The sequence below is a fragment of the Phacochoerus africanus genome, chromosome 1 (assembly GCF_016906955.1).
Source record: "Phacochoerus africanus isolate WHEZ1 chromosome 1, ROS_Pafr_v1, whole genome shotgun sequence".
NCBI classification, from domain to species: domain Eukaryota; kingdom Metazoa; phylum Chordata; class Mammalia; order Artiodactyla; family Suidae; genus Phacochoerus; species Phacochoerus africanus.
In genome coordinates, this window is record NC_062544.1 from 136,498,388 (window position 1) to 136,519,979 (window position 21,592).

The following is a 21,592-nucleotide window of genomic DNA, read 5'->3' on the forward strand; positions in this document are numbered from 1 at the left end:
TAAAATTTTTTTATTTTTATTTTATGATCACACCTGCTGCTTACGGAAGTTCCCAGGCCAGGGACTGAATGTGAGCCATAGCTGGGAACTACGCTGTAGCTGGAGCAATGCTTGATCCTTTAACCCACTGCAATGTACCAAGGATTGAACCTGTGCCTTTGAGGTGACCAGAGCCACTGCATTGGGATTCTTAACCCACTGAGTATGGTGGTAACATTGAAAAGCAAGGGAGCTTTTGAATGTCCATCAAGATAAAGCTTTTCTTTTGCTTATTTTTCTTCTTTTCCCCATCTAATTGACTTTGATTTTCTTCTGCTTAGTGAACACAATTCCAAACCTTTACTTTCAGGTATAGCCATTAGTAAATAATGGTTGTAACTGAGTGGGAAGAGTGAAGAATAATTGTTTCCCCTTTCTGGTATACAGCTTTCAAGAATTTGGGGTTTTTGAGGTTTACCATGGGGCACCAATGGAATAGCAAATGACAAGATAAAACCTGAAAGACAAACGTGAAGGTTCAAATCTCAATAGATGTGGCAAAATAAGATGAATATCATTTGAGGTGAGTACATTTAGGAAGTTCTAAATTTGTAAGTTATTAATCTTTGTGAAAAACTTTTTGGGGGCTGAGAGAGTCAGATTTAGTCTGCAATGTATCCTGACCATAATGGCATGGGATATTATCTGAATTTTATAACTTCACACTAGTGTTTGCTGGACAACAGTTTGTTCTCATCCACAGCGATACTATTTCGAGAATCCACAACTACTGAGCAAGAGGCTTGGGAGCAAAGCAGAAAACATCATTCTATGTATTCAGTTCTGTTGTCTCCATCTGGAGCTAGCCTAAAGGTTGATTATATTTGAATATTTTTTACATAACATTAGAATAGCACACATCATTTTGATTGGAAGTTTCACTATTCTGGCAGCTACCATATTTACTCCTTTTTCTTTTCTCTTTCAGTTTTGTTCTCTTCAACTACAAAGATAAAATGTTTAATCCTAAATGTGGGAAAAATTATTACTAATCTATTCTTGCCACTGATTGCTTTTCTTTCAAAAATATTTTTATATTTTCTTTTTCCTATATTCTCATGACAATATATTGTATCTAAGTGATTCCTGGCATTTTACATTGTTTATTCTTAGATCAATCTGAGCTTTTTTCCCAAGAGCAAATTTATGTGTTCATTTTGTGCTATTTGCTATAGCAATTTAACACATTTATCCATTCCATTGTTAAATAGTTCTTATTAGTGAGAAATTCTTAAACTTTGCTTTATTTTTATTCTTTTTTGTCTTTTTAGTGCCACACCCATGGCATATGGAGATTCCCAGGCTAGGGGTCGAATCAGAGCTGTAGCCGCTGGCCTACCCCACAGCCACAGCAATGTCAGATCTGAGCCACACATGTGGCCTACGTCACAGCTCATTGCATCCTTAACCCACTAAGCGAGGCCAGGGATAGAACTTGCATCCTCATGGATACTAGTCAGATTCGTTTCTGCTAAGCCACAACAGGAATTCCTTAAACTTTTGTTTTAAAGGATGTAAGGATTCGCTCACAATGCAAACTGTCTTAAACATGAAAGTTAATTTATTTGACTCATCTAATGCAAAAACCTAGGATTAGATCTTCCATCTTCAAGCGTGATGGAACCAGGTACTATAAAGTTACGATTATTATCATGTTTCTTTTTTTGGTTTTCGTTTTTTTATTTGTTTGTTTGCTTGTTTTTTTAGGGCTGCGTCTGCAGCATATGAAATTTAATAGACCAGGGGTGGAATTACAGCTGCAGCTGCTGGCCTAAGCCACAACAATGCCAGATCTGAGCCATGTCTGTGAACTACACCTTAGCTCGTGGCAACGCCAGATCCTTTAATCCACTGAGCATGGCCAGGGATCAAACCCACAAGCTCATGGATACTAGTCAGGTTCTTAATCCACTGAGCCACAATGGGAACTCCTCTTTTTTTATTTTTCAAATCTGATAAATCATTAGCAGAGTCATGTGGTTATTAAAAACAGGCTTCCATTCTCTCATGTGCAAATTTTTTGAAAGAGAGATTGCTGCATTCTCAGTTTAAACAAAGGCACTGGGCCTGACTTACACTGCTCTAGTGGGTAAAATCCCTAATAATAGATACCATAAGAATTGCTGGAACTTGCTCAAATATTCACTATAAAACCTTTATCATTCAGATTATTAAGACTTTTCTCCTTGAATCCTACACTGAAGATAGAGGATTTCCAGCAGTTACATAATTCTAAATGGGTTTAAGTTCACAACTGAACAGAAACTGCATCAGCAAAGGCCTGATTATACTATAATATTGTATAGTATACTGTACTATAATGTTTCAGGAATACCATGGGTACATTATAATATTTTGCTTTTTCATTGTAGTTTTATATTTTTGCAATTATCATGTTATAAATGTGTTTATAATATTAATGATAATTGTAAACTATTTTTGACTGGTAAAAATGGTCAGCTAATTTGTTTCATCATGATGCATTCTGTAGGAGACTAAATAAATAGTCTTAGGATTCAGACTTTTGGGAGTCACATTCCAGCTCATTTACTTAATTTCTCTAAATATCTATCATCAGAAAAATGGACGCAAAATTGTTAAAATTAAATCAATAGTTGAGATAGTGAATGAAATGGATCATTGTGGTATATATTATTTTCTTAGATTTTATGGTCTAATTCCCAATGACCAGTGCTTCATTTTTCACATGTGAATTCTTCACCATTTCCACTTAACAGCTAGTATAGATATCTAAAGTACCAATCTGAGTCAGGTGAAAACGTTTATAATTTTTGAAGAATGTTGGTGGTTGAGTGATGTGTATTTATTTATTTATTTATTTATTGGTTGCACCCAGGGCATGTGAAAGTTCTCAGGGTAAGGACAGAACCCACACCAAAGCAGTGACCTAAGCTGCTTTAGTGACAATGCTGGGTCCCTAATCTGCTGTACCACAAGGGAACTCCAGATTGATTTTGGTTTTATTTATTTATTCAGTCTATTTTATTTTTTTCTTTTTAGGGCCACACCTATGGCATATGGAAGTTCCCAGGGTAGGGGTCAAATCGGAGCTGCAGCTGCTAGACTACAGCACAGCCACAGCAACACCAGATCCAAGCCACATTTGTGACCTACACTGTAGTCTGCGGCAACACTGCATCCTTTAACCTGCTGAGCAAGGCCAGGGAACGAATATCCTCATGGATACTAGTTGGGTTCTTAATCCACTGAGCCACAATGGGTATTCCTTTGATTTGGTTTTTAATTGAGGATTCTTCTTCTACAGTTGAAATGCTGTGGCTAATAAAGTGATAGCAGAACAGACCAGGTGCTGTTTTTTTGAATCTCCAAATTCTAAAAGCTGAGATTAACCTTTTATCAGAATGCCCTAAGACTTGCTCAGTAGGCCTCTTTATGTTTCAAAAAACATCAGGGCTCTGAAATGCTTCTTTCTCTAAGCACCTGTTAAAAGTCAGTGAAGAAAAAGAGGATATAAAAACAGATGGTTGACTCATATTTATAATCTTAACAACTTTGATGGTTTGTTGAAAAGTATCTTGTTCTTGGTAAAAATTGACAAAAAAAAAAAAAAAAGGAAGAAAGAAAAAAAGAGAGCACCAAATGCTGGACATCTGGAAGCCAAATGAAAATAAAGACAAATGCCATGTGTGGGCTCTCTTGCCTTTTAAGACACTGTTTGTTTCTTGGGAAAAGATATATAGTCCATGGGTCACTATTAAATATATGCTATAGCTTTTATTTTCTTATATTTGTGAAAAACAAAGTGAAATTTGATAGCTGGAGGCAACCTAAATTATTTGGTGAAATGGAATGATAAATTTTGCTGATGGAAAAAGGGGAATAGAATGATATTCAACCACCCCAATGACTTGTTTTGTCTTACATAACTCACCCTTCGTCTTCCTCTTTTTTGTGATAGAATCAGAATATTTTCAGAGAAATAATATTTTGCATCAGAGGTTTATTATGTGATAATAATAGAAGCAGTGAAAAATAGTGATACCTAAAACTTAAAGAATACTGCATTGCTTTAAAAACTCTTTCATACACATAGTTCAATGGATACACCCTGAAAAACTGTAAGGGGTATACATTTTTCTCAAGGTTTTTTTTTATTTGTTTTGTTTTGTTTTTTTATGCTTTTTCCACATGCTTCTACAGCACATAGAAGTTCCCAGGCTAGGGGTTGAATTAGAGCTGCAGCTGCCAGCCTACACCACAGCCACAGATCTGAGTTGTGTCTGCAACCCACACCATAGGTCACAGCAAAGCCAGATCATTAACCTACTGAGCAAGCCTAGGGATCAAATCCATATCCTCATGGGTACTAGTCAGGTTGATAACTTGCTGAACCACAATGGGAACTCCCCTTTTCCTCAGTTTATAGATGAGAATGCAAAGACTAAGAAAGGCTAATTGTTTTACCCAAGGTCACCCAGATAGACTTTACATAGTTAGGAGAATTTGATTATTTTATGTATTACTCAGTGTTCTATTTTACAGAACTATCTCCCAGAACACATAATGTGACATTCATGGGCATGAATCAAAACCCCCCCAAATTCCTATGAAATTGTTTCTAAAGGTGTAATAATCACTAGCCAATGATAACATTGCCAAGCCCCAATCCTTTTCTTGTTTAAGCTTTTGGGAGATTTTCACCATATTGAACTAATAGAAATCAGATTTAAGTTCCTAAGACTGTGATTTCATTTATGTTTCCAAAACCATGGTGAGCTCCACGCAAAACAATTTTCCTTTATTTAAGTCTTGCTAATCCACTTTAAGCTAGGGAAAAGTCACACATCATCTCAGCTGCTGTGATCACATACAAACCACCTCTGCTAATCTCTTCAAAGGGGATTTTCTTTTGCACAGGCATACTGCACAGCATGGGACTTAAAGGCAGTGCCTTGCAGTTTCACAGGTTATTTTATAATTCAGCCTCTATCCTAAAACTGTAGCATGGAAGATCTCTTCCAAATAATTCCAGCCCATTTTATCAGTGCTTTTGATTGTTTCCCTAGCTTTTTAATAACTGACAAAGGCAAAGATGCAGTCATTATAGCAAGGATTAACTGTGATCCATATCGTTTATTTGTAAATGGAAACAGAAAATTGCCCTAATATTCGACACTCTGAGTTTACAGAATGTATCCAAGGGTTTTTGGTCGTTGGATTTTCTTAGTTTAGTAAATTATTAATACACACACACACAAGGTAATTCTCTCTTGTGTCTCTGAATGCAACTTCCATTTTAGATCAGGCATTTGAAAATCTTAAGCATGATTTAGATAGCTTTTGGTACTTAATGAACAGTATTATAAGTAACTTTGAGTGCCTAGACAAACTACAAGCACATGTTTTGGAGTGAAATCTAAAACTTAAAATTATCAAATACTAGCTTGACACACTTTAAGACAAAACTGCACAAGTGACATTTTCCAGGAAAAAAAAAAAAAAGAATAAGTTGAATTGGTAAATTCAAGGATATAAAAATAGAAGCTTATTTTGCAGTAATATTTGTAATGACATTCTACAACTATGTGATTTAATTCTCCAAATTGTAGCTTGGGGTGTTGACTTTCATAGTCCTATATGTTAGCACTTTGGAAAAGTTCATCATGTAGAATCACTTTTATAATTCAATGCAGCACATCCCACATGACTTAGTCCATTTCTGACAGTAACCTAGTAAAGCATGCTGTCATTAACAGGTTACACATCCTTTTGTTGTTGTTACTTGGCAAAACTTAATGGGATTCTAATTTTAGTTTAATGTTTCTGCTGAGAACTGACACTTAAAATGCTGAAAAAATAAGGTAGAAGGTCACTGGACATTTTTTCTGGATCTTAATATCATACCATTGCAATCTCTTACTTTTCCAAATAAAATTATTCAGAAAAACTCTTTGCAAAATGGATACCTTTGGAAAAATTCACACAATTTTTAAAAACATTGACCTGGGAAATACATGTATTCTCAGTTTTTTTTTATTGTAACATATATTACCGATTCCTAAGATTTATAATTTTTCTTTATCAAAATTATTGACTGCAGTGCCTTAAAAGATGATTTTTTTCTATGTATGCATGTATGTATCTACCTAACTATAAATTATCATCTGCTATATCTAGAAGAAGTTAATTCAATTCTATTCTTAGTTCATCTTTTCTTGTGACCAGATTTAGATATGGAGCTGAAAATATAAGAAATGCAGATTTTTATGAGGCATTCAGTTAGTAAATGACACAAAATACCAGGATTCTATTTCTTTAAACCAAGGACTTTCTAGAATGTAGGAGGAAAAAATTTTTAAAAATCTGACTTAATCAGTATTTTCGGGACATTACATCCAAAAACATCAGAATATACATTCTTCTCAAGTGCACATGGGATGGTCTCAAGGATCAATCACATACTGGGGCATAAAGCTAACCTCAACAAATTTAAGAGCATAGAAATTACTTCAAGTATCTTCTCTGACCACAATGGCATGAAACCATAAAATAACCACAGGAAAAGAAATGACAAAAAACTGACTACATGGAGAATAAACAACATGCTACGAAAAAAACCAATGGGTCAATGAGGAAATCAAGAAGAAAGTTAAAAAGTATCTCAAGACAAATAATGAAGACACAGCCTCTCAAAATCTCTGGGATAACTCAAAAGCAGTGCTCGGAGGGAAATTCATAGCAATAGAGGCTTTCTTTAAAAAAGAAGAAAAATCTCAAATTGACAACTTAACCCACCAACTAACTGAATCAGAAAAAGAAGAACAAACAAAACCTAAAATCAGCAGAAGAAAGTAAAACATAAATATCAGAGAGGAAATCAATAAAACAGAGATTCAAAAAAAATACAAAAAAAAATCAATAAAACAAAGAGCTGGTTCTTTGAAAAGTTAAACAAAATTGACAAACCTCTGGCTAGACTCACCAAGAAGAGGAGAGAAAAAAAAAACCCAGAAAACAAATCAGAAATGAAAAAGAAGTCATAATGGATACTATGCAAATACAAAAAAACCATGAGAGAATACTATGCCAACAAATTTGACAACCTAGAAGAAATGGACAACTTTCTAGAGATGTACAGCCTGCCAAAACTGAATCAAGAAGAAATAGATCAACTGAACAGACCAATCACTAGAAATGAAATGGAATATGTAATAAAAACCTACTCCCTACAAACAAAAGTGCAGGACCAGATGGCATCTCTGGTGATTTCTACCAAACATACAGAGAAGAACTTACACCTATCCTCCTTAAACTTTTCCAAAAGGCTGAAGAAGAAGGAACACACCCAAAGACATTCTATGAAGCCACCATCACCCTAATGCCAAAACCAGACAAAGATACCACCAAAAAAGAAAACTATAGGCCAATACCTTTGATGAATATAGACGTAAAAATTCTTAAAAAATTTTAGCCAACCAACAACATATAAAAAAGATCATACACCACTACCATGTGGGATTCATCCCAGGTGCACAAGGATGGTTCAACATACGCAAATCAATCCATGTCATACACCACATTAACAAAAGAAAAGTCAAAAAGCACATAATCATCTCAATAGATGCAGAAAAAGCATTTGACAAAGTCCAACATCTTTTCATGATAAAAACTCTTCCCAAAGTGGGTACAGAGGGAACATACATTAACATAATAAAAGCCATTTATGACAAACTCACAGTCAATATAATACTCAATGGAGAAAAGCTGAAAGCCTTCGCACTAAAATCTGGAACAGGACAAGGATGCCCACTCTCACCACTCTTATTCAGCATAGTATTGGAAGTCCTAGCCACAGCAATCAGACAAACAAAATAAATAAAAGGCATCCAAATAGGAAGAGAAGAGGTAAAACTGTCACTGTATGCAGATGACATGATACTATAGATAGAAAACCCTAAAGACTCAATTGAAAAACTACTAGAACTGATCAGCAAATTCAGGAAAGTAGCAGGATATAAGATTAATATTCAGAAATCAGTAGCATTTCTGTATACTAACAATGAAATATTAGAAAAGGAATACAAAAATACAATACTTTTTATTTTTTTATTTTTGTTTTTTATTGTTATTTCCCCTAACACACCTTTTTTTTTTTTTCCACTGTACACCATGGGCACTCAGTTACACATACATGTCTACATAATTTTTTCTCTCCCATTGTCATGCTCCGTTTTAAGTATCTAGACATATTTCTCAGTGCTACACAGCAGGATATCATTGTTAATCCATTCCAAAAGCAATAGTTTGCATCCCTTAACCCCAAGCTCCCAATCTCTCCCGCTCCGTACCCCTCCCCTCAGGCAACCACAAGTCTATACTCCAAGTCCATGATTTTCTTTTTTGTCCATTGGAGTAGGAAGATGTGGCATATATACACAATGGAATGCTACTCAGCCATAAAAAAGAATGAAATAATGCCATTTGCAACAACATGGATGGAACTAGAGACTCTCAAGCTGAATGAGGTAAATCAGAAAGAGAAAGACAAATACAATGCCTTTTAAAATTGCATGCAAAAAATCAAATAACTTGGAATAAACCTGACCAAGGAGGTGAAAGATTTAGAGGCTGAGAACTATAAAACATTAATCAAAGAAATTAAAGAAGATGCTAAAAAATGGAAAGAGATTCCATGCTCCTGGGTTGGGAAAATTAATATTGTAAAAATGGCCATACTACCCAAAGCAATCTAGAGATTCAATGCAGTCCCTATCAAATTACCCATGACATTTTTCACAGAACTAGAACAAACAATCCAAAAATTCATATGGAATGACAAAAGACCCAGAATTGCTAAAGCAATCCTGAGGAACAAAAGCCAAGCAGGAGGCATCACCCTCCCAGACTTCAGGCAATATTACAAAGCCACAGTCATCAATACAGTGTGGTACTGGTACCAAAACAGACAGACAGCCCAATGGAACAGAACAGAGAACCCGGAAATAAACCCTGACACCTAGGGTCAATTAATCTTTGACAAGGGAGGCAAGAACATCAAATGGGAAAAAGAAAGTCTATTCAGCAAGCATTGCTGGAAACCTGGACAGCTGCATGCAAAGCAATGAAATCCATAACACACCCTCACACCATGCACAAAAATAAACTCAAAATGGCTGAAAGACTTAAATATAAGACAAGACACCATCAAACTCCTGGAAGAGAACATAGGCAAAACATTCTCTGACATCAACCTTACAAATGTTCTCTCAGGTCAGTCTCCCAAGGCAACAGAAAAAAAAGCAAAAATAAACCAATGGGACCTCATCAAACTGACAAGCTTTTGCACAGCAAAGGAAACCCAAAAGAAAACAAAAAGACATCTTACAGAATGGGAGAAAATAGTTTCAAATGATGCAACTGACAAGGACCTAATCTCTAAAATATACAAACGACCTATACAACTCAATAGCAAAAAAGCCAACAACCCAATTAACAAATGGCCAAAATACCTGAACAAACATTTCTCCAAGGAAGATATACAGATGGTCAACAAACACATGAAAAAAATGATCAACATCCCTGATTATTAGAGAAATGCAAATCAAAACTACCATGAGATAGCAGCTCATACCAGTCAGAATGGCCATCATTAATAAATCCACAAAGAACAAATGCTGGAGGGGGTGTGGAGAAAAGGGAACCCTCCTGCCCTGCTAGTGGTAATGTAAACTGGTACAACCACTGTGGAGAACAGTATGGAGGTACCTTAGAAAACTATACATATAACTACCATATGACCCAGCAATCCCACTCTTGGGCCTATATCCAGACAAAACTTTTCTTGAAAAAGACACATGCACCCACATGTTCATTGCAGCACTATTCACAGTAGCCAAGACATGGAAACAACCCAAATGTCCATCAACAGACAACTAGATTCGGAAGATGTGGTATATATACACAATGGAATACTACTCAGCCATAAAAAAGAGCAACATGATGCCATTCGTAGCAACATGGATGGAACTAGAGACTCTCATCCTTTCAGAAATAGAAAGACAAATACCATATGATATCACTTATAACTGGAATCTAATATACAGCACAAATGAACCTTTCCACAGAAAAACTCATGGACATGGAGAAGTAACTTGTGTTTGCCAATGGGGAGGGGGAGGGATTGGGATAGATTGGGAGCTTGGGGTTAACAGATGCAGACTATTGCCTTTGGAATGGATAAGCAATGAGATCTTGCTGTGTAGCAATGGGAACTATGTCTAGTCACTTATGATAGAGCATGATAATGTGAGAAAAAATAATCTATACACGTATGCGTAACTGGGTCACCATCCGGTACAGTAGAAAATTGACAAAACACTGTATACCAGCTATAAAAACAACAACAAAAAAACCTCTATATAAAAAAGTAAGAAAACAATATGAAAAAAAATCTGAAATTCAAGTCTTATTCCCTTGTTTTGTTTGTGTGTTCGAATCTTAGAATAAAAGAACGGACATAGTATCTTCTGAAGCCTTTTCTACTCCTGTGATATTTTTCATTTTCAAGTATGATACAAGTCTAAAGAAGATAAACATGCCCTGCTTTTATCAGGTGCTTTGTGGTAAGTGTCACAGTGATTTTACCTTACTATCAATTCTCTTTGCTATCCACACTGACCCTCGTCTTTCAGGAGGCAAGAAAGTAATAAAATACATAATAACTTTGCTGCTCTTCCCCATCCTCTCCTTTTAAATTTTAACTTGTATCAGCAAATAGCTCATTGGGAAGTAAGATTACCTTGTGGAAAAAATATAGAACAGAGTGATGTCAAAAACTCAGTTATTGCTTCCTTGAGCTGAAGGAATGGCTAGTACTTTTGTTCAGTTAATTCTGTGCTTTGGATACAGTAAATAACACTAGCTGTGTGTGTGAGAGAGAGAGAGAAAACATCTTTGAATAGAACAACCACACATTTTGGTGTTTCATATTCTTGTCCTTGGAAAATCAGGTCAAGTTAGTTCAGTGACAACATCAAAGAGAAAAGTCAAGTGAACATGGAGGAATGGCATATGTTTTGCCTCAGGTCTTAATTCAGTATCGGCTAATTCTCTGGAGACAGGCAACTAATCTCTTGATTTTGTGTGTATCTCCCTGGCTGCATCCCCACACATCTGTATTCTAAACTTCAGGCGCTATTAGCATGTAGAATACTAGGTAGAGTCCTGATGAAGGTTTATTTGGCACAGTGTTCATCCTGTTATGCACAAGTGCATAGAATTAAAATAATAATTTCTAGTTGATTTCATGCTTCCATAGCTTAATGGTCTCCAATGTTACTAGTAGATACATTATACATATTTTTTTGTACAGAAAAGATGTACTGAAAGAAAATGTCAGCTTTTGAATAAACCTGTATCCAAATTTACGCCAAAATAAAATTGAAAAGAAAATTGGAAATATGACTTTTAGAAGGATTTACTACTCTATCTTTTCTGGGTAATTTGATACTGTGGTATTCATAATGATCAGTGAAGTACTGAGGACAATTTTGTGCTCATCTCTATACCAACCTGACATCTCCTTTTTTTCCTTTAAGTGCTGTGGCATGTAATTAGCCAACAGCTTGGGGCTTGATTAAAATGTCACATTTTATAAATTTATGGTCATCTTCTATGCTTCCTGAAATTGAAAGACTCAGAATTCGACTCGACCTACATGCCAGGTAAAGGTATTCCTTCATTAAATAAAAGAGAAATGTACTCCCTGGTGGTTTTCAGGAGTTTCTATCAACTTCCTTATAACTTGCAAGTAAATGATTTATATAAACTAAATTTATACATTATTAACTAGATTTGGCTCGCTAATTTTTATTACAAAAACTCTCAAATTAATCTCCCTAATTATTTAAAATTAATTTTAATAAAACTAATAATAAAATTTGAGCCTGATTTCTGATTGCCTTGGACCGCTGAATATGAAAGCTAGAGATGGAATAACAGATTGAGAATTTGGGCCCAGGTTTTCATCCTTTTCCAAATCCTTGTTCTCTGCCATGAAACTGTGTAATTCTTCCAGAAACAGGTAGGGGTGCTTTCCACTTCTTGGCATTTGAATATAGCATGAGGCTTGTTTTAGCCAGTGGAATGTGGAGAAGTGACATTGGCTAGTTCTGAACCTATGCCTTAAGTGGTCTTATCTATGTCCACTGGCTCTTCTGCAATCAGATGAAAGGATCTTTCCCTGGAAAATGGTTGCATCTTCACATGAAGGAGCTCTAAATGAAGAGTCAAACAACAGCTTGTTGTAAGTCAATGCAGACAGTCTCTCTCTAGATCAATCAACCACCCACTAGTTGACTCAGAGACATGTGATAAATAATTGCTCACTGTCACCAAGATTCCATGGTTCTTGGTTAAGCAATGATGGTTGATTGGCACAGAAATGTAGAAAATGGATATTTGGAACTAACTAAATAGTGCTGCTCATGGATGGCAATTCTGTTATCTAGCACAAACATAATTTATATCTATTTGTCTTATATAATTCATTGTGTGCTATTATTTATTAATTAGTAGTATGTGTGTATGTATGTGTGTATACATACATATATATGTGTATATATATGTATGTGTGTGTGTATATATGTATATATATGTATGTGTGTGTCTGTGTGTGTATGTGTATATATATATATGCAAGCATTATTGAGATACTGGACTTTTGCCTAATTGAACAATAGGACAACTTATTAATGTGAATGCAGAATTGCTTCAGGACTTTCTACAACCGTATCACACTATATCATTCAAGGTTCTCATTTGAAGAAACAGAATCCATACATTCTTAGAGATTAAACACTCAGGGATTCATTAAGGGGCTTCACTAGCTGATAGGTTGATTGGGGAGACTGAAGAAACAAACTCTATGCTGAGCTTTCAGGAATGATTCTCAAAACTAATCGAAGAACCAGGCTCCCAAAGTAGCTGATGCTTGAGCCCTGCCAGCTCCAAAACCCCTCAGCCCAAGTGGTGAGTCACACAAGGAATATAGTTGCCTTTTTCTTCACCTAACTATAATTAGACTCTCCATTTCTTCATCTGATTCATGGAGCATAGAGATAGATGCAAGTCAGTATATGCAAAATGACTATGGTGCCTAAGATGTGCCAGCCACTGGCTTAGGTCCTACCCTCATGGATCTTACATTCTGGAATGGAAAGTAAATTAAATATATAGTATATTGGATGACAACAAGTGCTGCAGGAAAATAAAGGAAGAAAGATGATTAGACAGTGCTTTGAGTGAGGGTATGTAATTTAAACTCCTTGGTCAGAAAAATCCTCACTTTAAAAGTAAAAGCTGAGCAGAGTTTCAAAGGAGGGAAAGAAGCGAGTCATGCAGACATCTGGAGGAAGAGCATTCCAGCAAGGGGGAAGAACAAATTCAAAATCCCCAGGGAGTAGATGAGGGGAGCATTATCTGCCTGTTTAAGGAATGGCAAGGAGGCTGGTGTGCAATGAAAAAGGATGAAAGTACTTGAAAGCAAGAGAAGTAATAGAGAAGCAGATTATGTGGGTTCTTGCAGAACATGGTAAGGAGTTTGTATTATGAGTGAGATGGGAAGACATCATTGGGTTGGAGATGATGAATGATTTATCGTTGGATGCCATTTTTTCTGCACTTGAAAAGATATGATGCCTTCAGGATGGATTAGCAATGGGATCCTGCTGTGTAGCACTGGGAACTCTGTCTAGTCCCTTATGATGGAACATGCAATGTAAGAAAAAAGAATGTATACATGTAAGTGTAACTGGGTCACCATGCTGTACAGTAGAAAAAGTATGTATAAATAAAAGATAAAAATATATGATGTCATCTACAAAATGAAAATTTAAAGTGAACAGTTCAGTGATATTTGCTACATTCATATTGCTAAATAACAGCCATCTCTAGTTCCAAAATATATTGTAATCCCAAAAGAAATCCCTTTTCATATTCAGCAGTCATTCCCCATCCCCCAAGGCCCTGAAAAACAAAAATCTGCTTTCTGTCTCAGTGGATTTATCTCTTCCATAGTCTCTTATCATTAGAATCATGCAATATGTGATAATTTATGTCTGTCTCTTTTTACTTAACAGAATATTTTCAAGGTTCATCCACACTGTAATGTGTATCAGTGCTTGATTCATTTTATAGCTGCATAATATTCCATAACATGTGTAGACTATGTTCTTTTTATCCAGTCATCATTTGATCCATTCATTGGTTGTTTCCACCTTTTTTCAGTTCTTGAGTGTACATGCAGGAGTTGAATTGCTGGGTCATGTGGTAAATTGTTTGTTTGTTTGTTTTTGTCTTTCTGCCTTTTTCTAGGGCTGTACCTGCAGCACATGGAGGTTCCCAGGATAGGGGTCTAATCAGAGCTATAGCCACCGGCCTACGCCATAGCCAGAGAATGCCAGATCCAAGCCGTGTCTGCAAACTACACCATAGCTCACGGCGACGCCAGATCCTTAACTCACTGAGCGAGGCCAGGGATCAAACCCTCAACCTCATGGTTCCTAGTTGGATTCATTAACCACTGAGCCAAGACGGGAACTCCTCATGTGGTAATTTGCATTTAAACTTTTGAAGAACAAGCAAAGTGTTTTACCCTGAAGCTGCATCATTTTACATTCCCACCATCACTATGTGGGGGTCAAATTTCTTCACAGCCTCACCAACACTTGTTATTGTCTTTTCATTATAGCCATCCTAGTGGGTGTAGAGTTGTGTTTCATTTTGTTGCCATTTTTCCAAAACAAAAATCACTCTGGCTGTCATGTTGACAAGATAGTATACAAAGGCAAGGGTTAAAGCTATAAAAATAATGTGAAGAGTGCATATCCTTTTCAATAAAAAAAACTGTTTCAGTAGAATGGAAAATGAATTTACGCTGTCTATGAATGCACAGAAAATCATGACCCTATAGATTTCCATACAAGGAAAATTATGTGTAGTGTTAAAAGAAAGAAAAGTAAATGTAGTTAACATCCTTAAAAAATGACCACAGAATATTGTACTCTGAATGTCCGAATGAGGTCACACAGTTCTAGAAGAAAAGCCTGCAGTTGAGAGTGAATTTAGACTTCTGTATTATTCATTTTGTCTTCAATTGTAAGAAAGAGAAAAGCTAAACAAATACTGGCTTAAGTAGTAATGGAATTAATTGTCTCATACAACTATTATACGAGAGTAAGAGAAGTGGCGTTACACTCAATTCAGAGAAGAGGCTTAAGAGATTTACACACAGGGAGTTCCCTCGATGGCACAGTGGGTTAAGAATCTGACTGCGGTGGCTCTGGTCACTGCAGAAGGCATGGGTTAAATCCCTAGCTTGCTGAGCAATGGGTTAAAGGAATCAGTGTTGTTGCACCTGTGGTGTAGGTCTCAGCTGCAGCTTGGATACAAGCCCTGGCCTGGGAACTTCCATGTGCTATGGGTGTTGCCTTAAAAAAAGTTTTAAAAAATGAGAAAGAGATGTCCCTATAGTACACATTTTTGCATCTATCTTGTCTGCATCTAGTTCTCTTCATGTTTGCATATGACTTTAGCACTAGCAAAACTTATTTTTAACTCAGATTTAAACCTTTTCAGAAAGACATGTGTTTTTTCCCCAGGTGTCCTAGCAGATGTGCCATGGCAGCTCACTGACTCCAAGCACACAGGCTGAGCTTGCATCACATGACTGCCCTGTGAAGGTCCCACACCTATTCCAGATGACAAATGGAGGAGAGATGGATTGCTGAGTGATTGTGAGAAGAAGGCAGAATGGATGCTAAGTTACAAACTACAGCAAAATCAAATATATCTAGATATACTTTCTGACTCTACTAGTTATTCTCTAAATTTAGATGTGTTAATATTTCTGATCCTCAGTGTGCTCTTTTAATAACTGGAGATGAAATTCTCTGTCCATATGTTTACTGGGAAGTTGATATGAGATAAAATATGTAAAATCCTTTATATATCTTAGGAACTGAACCAATCTTATCTGCTTTTATTATTATGAAAATGATTATAATAACCATACTTTAACTGAACAGCACTTATTTTTAAATTACATCACCTATCCTTATGTTGTGCCCATGACACATGTATGTTTGAATTGGAAATTGTCTTTGTTTCTTTTTATTTTTTTCACTTTTACTGAGAAACAATTGCTATACATCCTTGTAAGATTAAGGTATACAGCCTGATAGATTGGTTTATGTATATTGTGAAATCATAAGCAAGATAGATTAAGCTAAGACCCTTCTCATATAGATATAAAAAAATTTGCTTGTGATAAGAAATTTATGATTTACTCTTTTAACAACTTTCCTAAATATTATATAGTAGTATTAATTATAGTCATCATGTTGTACATTACATCCCTAATACTGATTTATCTTGTAACTGAAAGTTTGTGTGATTTGACTATCTTCCTCCATTTTCCCTGTAGCCAGAAATGTGATCTTTTTTCTATGAATTTGGTGGATTTTTGTTTTACAGTTTTTTTTTAAGATCCTACATATAAGTGAGATCATGTAGTATTTGCCTTTCCCTGTCTGAATTCTTTAACTCAGCATAATGCCTTCAAGGACTATCCATGTTGTTGAAAATGATAGTTTTTCCTGTCTTGGCTATTGTAAACAATGCTGCTATGAACATGAGGGTGGAGATATCTTTTCAAGTTAGTGTTTTGTTTCCTTTGGATGTATATTCCTGGAAGTGGAATTGCTATATGGTAGTTTTATTTCTAATTTTTTGAGGAATCTGCATACTGTTTTCCACAGTGGCTGTACCAATTTATAATCTTGCATCTTTGCTTATTTTAACTAAATCTACAATGAATTTGTTATATATAGTCACATGACAGAATTAAAAAATCCTTTAAGTACTTTACAATAAATTTTTCTTTCTCCTGCGGCATATGGAGGTTCCCAGGCTAGGAGTTTAATTGGAGCTATAGCTGCCTATGCAACAACCAGAGCAACACCAGATCCAAGTCATTTCTGCGACCTACACCAAAGCTCAGAGCAATGATGGATCCTTAACCCACTGAGTGAGGCCAGGGATTTAATCCACAACCTCATGGTTCCCAGTCAGATTCATTTACACTGTGCCATGATGGGGAACTTCTAAATAAGTTGTTCTATTGGCCTTATTATTCATATGCATTAGACATGATCCATTTGTCAAATATAGATCTCATCCCGTTTTTAGTCGTTTACTCCACCGTTTATTTAAAGGACACTAAAATAATTTTCAGTTGTTTCACTGTTTTCATGGAGACTTTTTTCAAAGGATATATCTTAGATTAGAATATCTCAGAGGCAGAATGTGAAACAAGGACTTGAGCACAACTAAACTGCTGGGAGATGATTTTGGGAAATGCTGAAAGAGGGGAGAAGTATGAAATAGAAGGAAAGGCAGTCAATAAAGGTTGCATTTCAAATCATCTACCATGTGGGTAAATGGAACTCATTGCTTCTATGGAAATTCTAAGAGAAAGGATAAAAAACATAGCTCTGAATCATCCCACCCAAAGGGCAAGATTTATCCACCAATACTCATAAATCTGTATACCAAATCTCATGAGACAGTGGTTGAGGATGCCCCACGTCAGGGCTAATTCTTCAACACTTTTGGCCCTGGGTATATTTAACAAAATGGACTCCATGGGAAGAAAAATTCCTCAGGGAGAGAGATATAGAAGGAAGAAGAAATACTACAGTAAGTAGAAAAGAAGTTCCTATAGGTAACAGAGGTCAAGATTATGGGTTGGGTACACACAGCGTATGGTATTGATATGGCTTAGAAAATTTTAACAAAATGTATCTTTTTGTGGTCATGTGCTACATACACACACAGTATTCCTTGATTGTCAGTAATAAGTAGTTGAAGAGCTCAGGCACAATAAGTGATCTTGTTAAATGCAAATCCAAGTTTTACACTCTTAGGAAGATTGTGCTGGAAAACAGATTCAGTGGAAAGTTAGAAGAGAATTAAACATCTCTGATAAATAGCCACCAGCCACATTTCCTATATATTTCAGAAAAACATTTGTTCTTAAAAAAGGACACCCCCTTGAACGTACATCTGTGAAAACTGTCCCATCAGGTAAAAGAGAGTAGCAGAGACTTGCAAAATGAAGAATGGAGTAAAAAATCAAGTTTGAGAGAATGAATGGGAAGAGGCAGGAAACAATAAGGGAAATTCATGTAGGTTTACTTTATTCCAGATGGGAAGATGGAGAATGTGGATAGAAAAGACTGGTATATTAAGTTGCTAAGATTCCCACTGATTTGGAAATATCTGGGCTATAGGTTTAGAGGGTTAGAAGAATCTGAGCTATAAAGATCATTTAAGAATCAACCTGGGGGACAGAGGCTCAAGATGTGGAGGAGTAAGACATCATGCTCACCTTCTCCCACAGACACATCAAAAAAACACATCTACATGTAGAACAATTCCCACAGAACATTTACTGAATGTTGGCGGAACTTAAACCTCCAAAAAGGGCAAGAAACCCTCTACATAACTGGGTAGAACAAAAGAAATACAGAGAGAGAGAGAGAGAGAAGGAATCAAGGTGGGATTAGCATTCATGAGAGGGAGCTGTGAAAGAGAAAAGGAACCCACACCCTGGGAAGCCACCTAACCAATGGGGAGATAAGCTGAGACAGAGGGAGCTCAAAGTCTCCGAGAAAAGCACAGCAGCTGGACTGAGGAGGGCAAAGCAGTGAGAGCCACACAAATCATCTGTACCACTGACCTGGTACATAGCCTTATATGCTCAGGTAGGGGCCAGTCACTGAGACTCAGGCTCCAGAGGTCAGTTCTGGGGAGAGGACTAGGATTGGCTGTGTGGAGACAGCCTGAGGGGCTAAGGAGCAGTGTGCCATGGGCTGGGGAGAAGAACGCCATAGCCAAGGGTACACAGGAGGAGGCATGGGCCTACAGGACAAGCAAAGCCATTGTTGGGAAGGTTGAGAGGAGGAGGGACAGACCCCCATAGGAATCTCCCTGTGCACACTTGGGCTCTCAGAGAGCAGGCCGCCTCTGGTGCAGGCTACAGGTGGTAAGCAGCCACTTGTTCAGGCTACAGGAGACCGGATGCTTCATGTGTGGGCTAAGGGTGGCCAGACATCTCTTGTGTGGGCTAAGGGTACAGGTGGCTAAGCACGACCTGGTACCTCTTACATGATCTATAAGTGCGAGGGACAAACTACAGTGGTCATATTAGAAACCAGAGGGAGGCATGGCCTGCCACCATTAGGGGTCTGTGAACAGGCTCCCACCTGGGGCCCAGTCACCTCAGAGGACTACAAAAAAGAGGGAACTGAAACCAAACACCACCCCCAACTGTTGTTCTCACTCCCCTGAAAACACACCCATCCTGCTGCTGCCACTGACAAATACTCTAGGAAGCACCCGCATACTTAATCACTACCACTTTCTATAGGACCCTGCAAGTATGAGCAGCCTGTGCAGTACCTCCTGCATGGGCTAAGCAGGATGGGGTGCTTCTTGTGTGTTCTACAAGTGACAGTGGAAAACCACTGCAGTTATCTCTGACTCCAGAGGTGGGTGTGTCTCACCACCACTAGGGGTCCATGAAGAGGCACAACTTATAGCCCCAAACATCCCAGAGGGTGCCACAGAGGAGGGAAAAGATATTAAACACCACCTATTGTTGCTCTCACTCACTGGGAAATCACACACCCTGTCACTGCCACTGCCAAATGCTCCGGGAACCTCATAAATGTGACTAAGGCTCATTACTGCTTCCCAGGGCCCTGCAACTAGAAGGAGTTTATGCCACCTTCCTGTGGGTCCTTGCTGCTGTCAAGATCTCAGCAACCAGACACTGACTACTACCCCTGCCCATTGCCTCCTTCTCCCTGGGAACACACTCAGCACCATGGGGATAACAGCCTGCTCACACCAAAGAAAGAGGCAGCAAATGTCCAAATTCCCATACCAAATATAAAGTCACCCACCCTGCCACAAAGTACAAAGGGGTGCTCTTACATAGAAATAACCTTTCGGGAGTTCCTGTCGTGGCGCAGTGGTTAACAAATCCGACTAGGAACCATGAGGTTGTGGGTTCGGTGCCTGCCCTTGCTCCGGCATTGCCATGAGCTGTGGTGTAGGTTGCAGACGTGGCTCGGATCCTGCGTTGCTGTGGCTCTGGTGTAGGCTGGCAGACACAGCTCCGATTGGACCCCTAGCCTGGGAACCTCCATATGCCGCAGGACAGGCCCAATAAATAGCAAAAAGACAAAAAAAAAAAAGAAATAACCTTTCAAGAATACAGTTTGGTTTCCCTAAACTCACAGAAAAAGAAAAATATAACCAAAATGAAGATGCTCAAGAACCATTCCCAATTAAAAGAACAGGAGAATTCACCTGAAGCAGCAAACAATGAAACAGACCTCTGCAGTCTAATAGACACTGAGCTCAAAAGGGAGACAGTGAAAATACTGAAGGAATTAAGAGTGGATAAAAACAGTAATCCAGATTACTTTAAAAGGACCTAGAAACTATACGGAGGAACCAAGAAAAATTAGAAAACTCATTTGTAGAGATGTAAACTGAGCTAAAGGCACTAAGAGAATAATGAATAATGAAGAGGAACACATTAGTGACTTGAAAGGTAGAATAATGGAAATCACCCAATCCAGACAGCAGACAGAAAACCAAATGAAAAAAACATGAAAGCAATATAAGAGATTTATGGGTTAATATAAAGCAGGGCAATCTAAACATAATAGGAATTCCAGAAGGAGAAGAAAAAGTAAAAGGAGATAGAAAACATATTTGAAGAAATTATGTCTGAAAACTTTCCAAATCTAAAGGAAACATGTATCAGGATACCAGAAGCACAGAGGGCCCCAAACAAGGTGAACCCAAACAGGCCCACATCAAGACATATTATAATAAAAATGGCAAAAGTTAAAGAGAGGACTCTAAAGGCAGCAAGAGAAACATGAATCGTTAATTATAAGGGAACCTCCATAAAGCTATCAGCTGATTCCTCTTTAGAAACACTACAGGCCAGAAGAGAGTAGCAAGATATATACAAAGTATTAAAAAGAAAAAAGAAAATACCTTCAGCCTAGAATACTCTACCCAGCAAGAATATCATTTAAAATAGAAGGAGAGATAAAGAATTTCTCCAACAAATAAAAGCTAAAAGAGGACAGCAATACTCAACCTATTCCAAAAGAAATACTGAAAGGGCTTCCCTAAATAAAAAAAGAATTAAGAATTAGGATGGAAGAAATCACAATTGGAAAGTATTCACTTAAATGAACCAGCATAAAGATCTAAAAGGAGGAAAAAACCTATTGTAAAAGTGAAGAAAAACACAAGGCACAGCAAAAGGGCAAACATGAAGATGTTAAAAAAGGTCTTCAAAATCATAGAAGGTGGGGAAGGAAAGTAAGAAAATCTAGACTTTTCGTTTTTGTTTTATTTTTTAATAATGTGTTTTATCCGATGTGATTATCAGGCTAAAGCAAGTAGATATAGGAAGTGGTTA

General features: G+C 37.2%; 1 long non-coding RNA gene across 1 annotated transcript; it reads left to right on the forward strand.

The window, feature by feature from the left end:
* Nucleotides 1-437: 437 nt before the first annotated feature.
* Nucleotides 438-15,939, forward strand: LOC125112387 (uncharacterized). Its single transcript, XR_007131138.1, has 3 exons — nt 438-562; nt 10,523-10,643; nt 15,681-15,939. It is a non-coding gene; the product is annotated as an uncharacterized LOC125112387 (long non-coding RNA).
* Nucleotides 15,940-21,592: the final 5,653 nt, after the last annotated feature.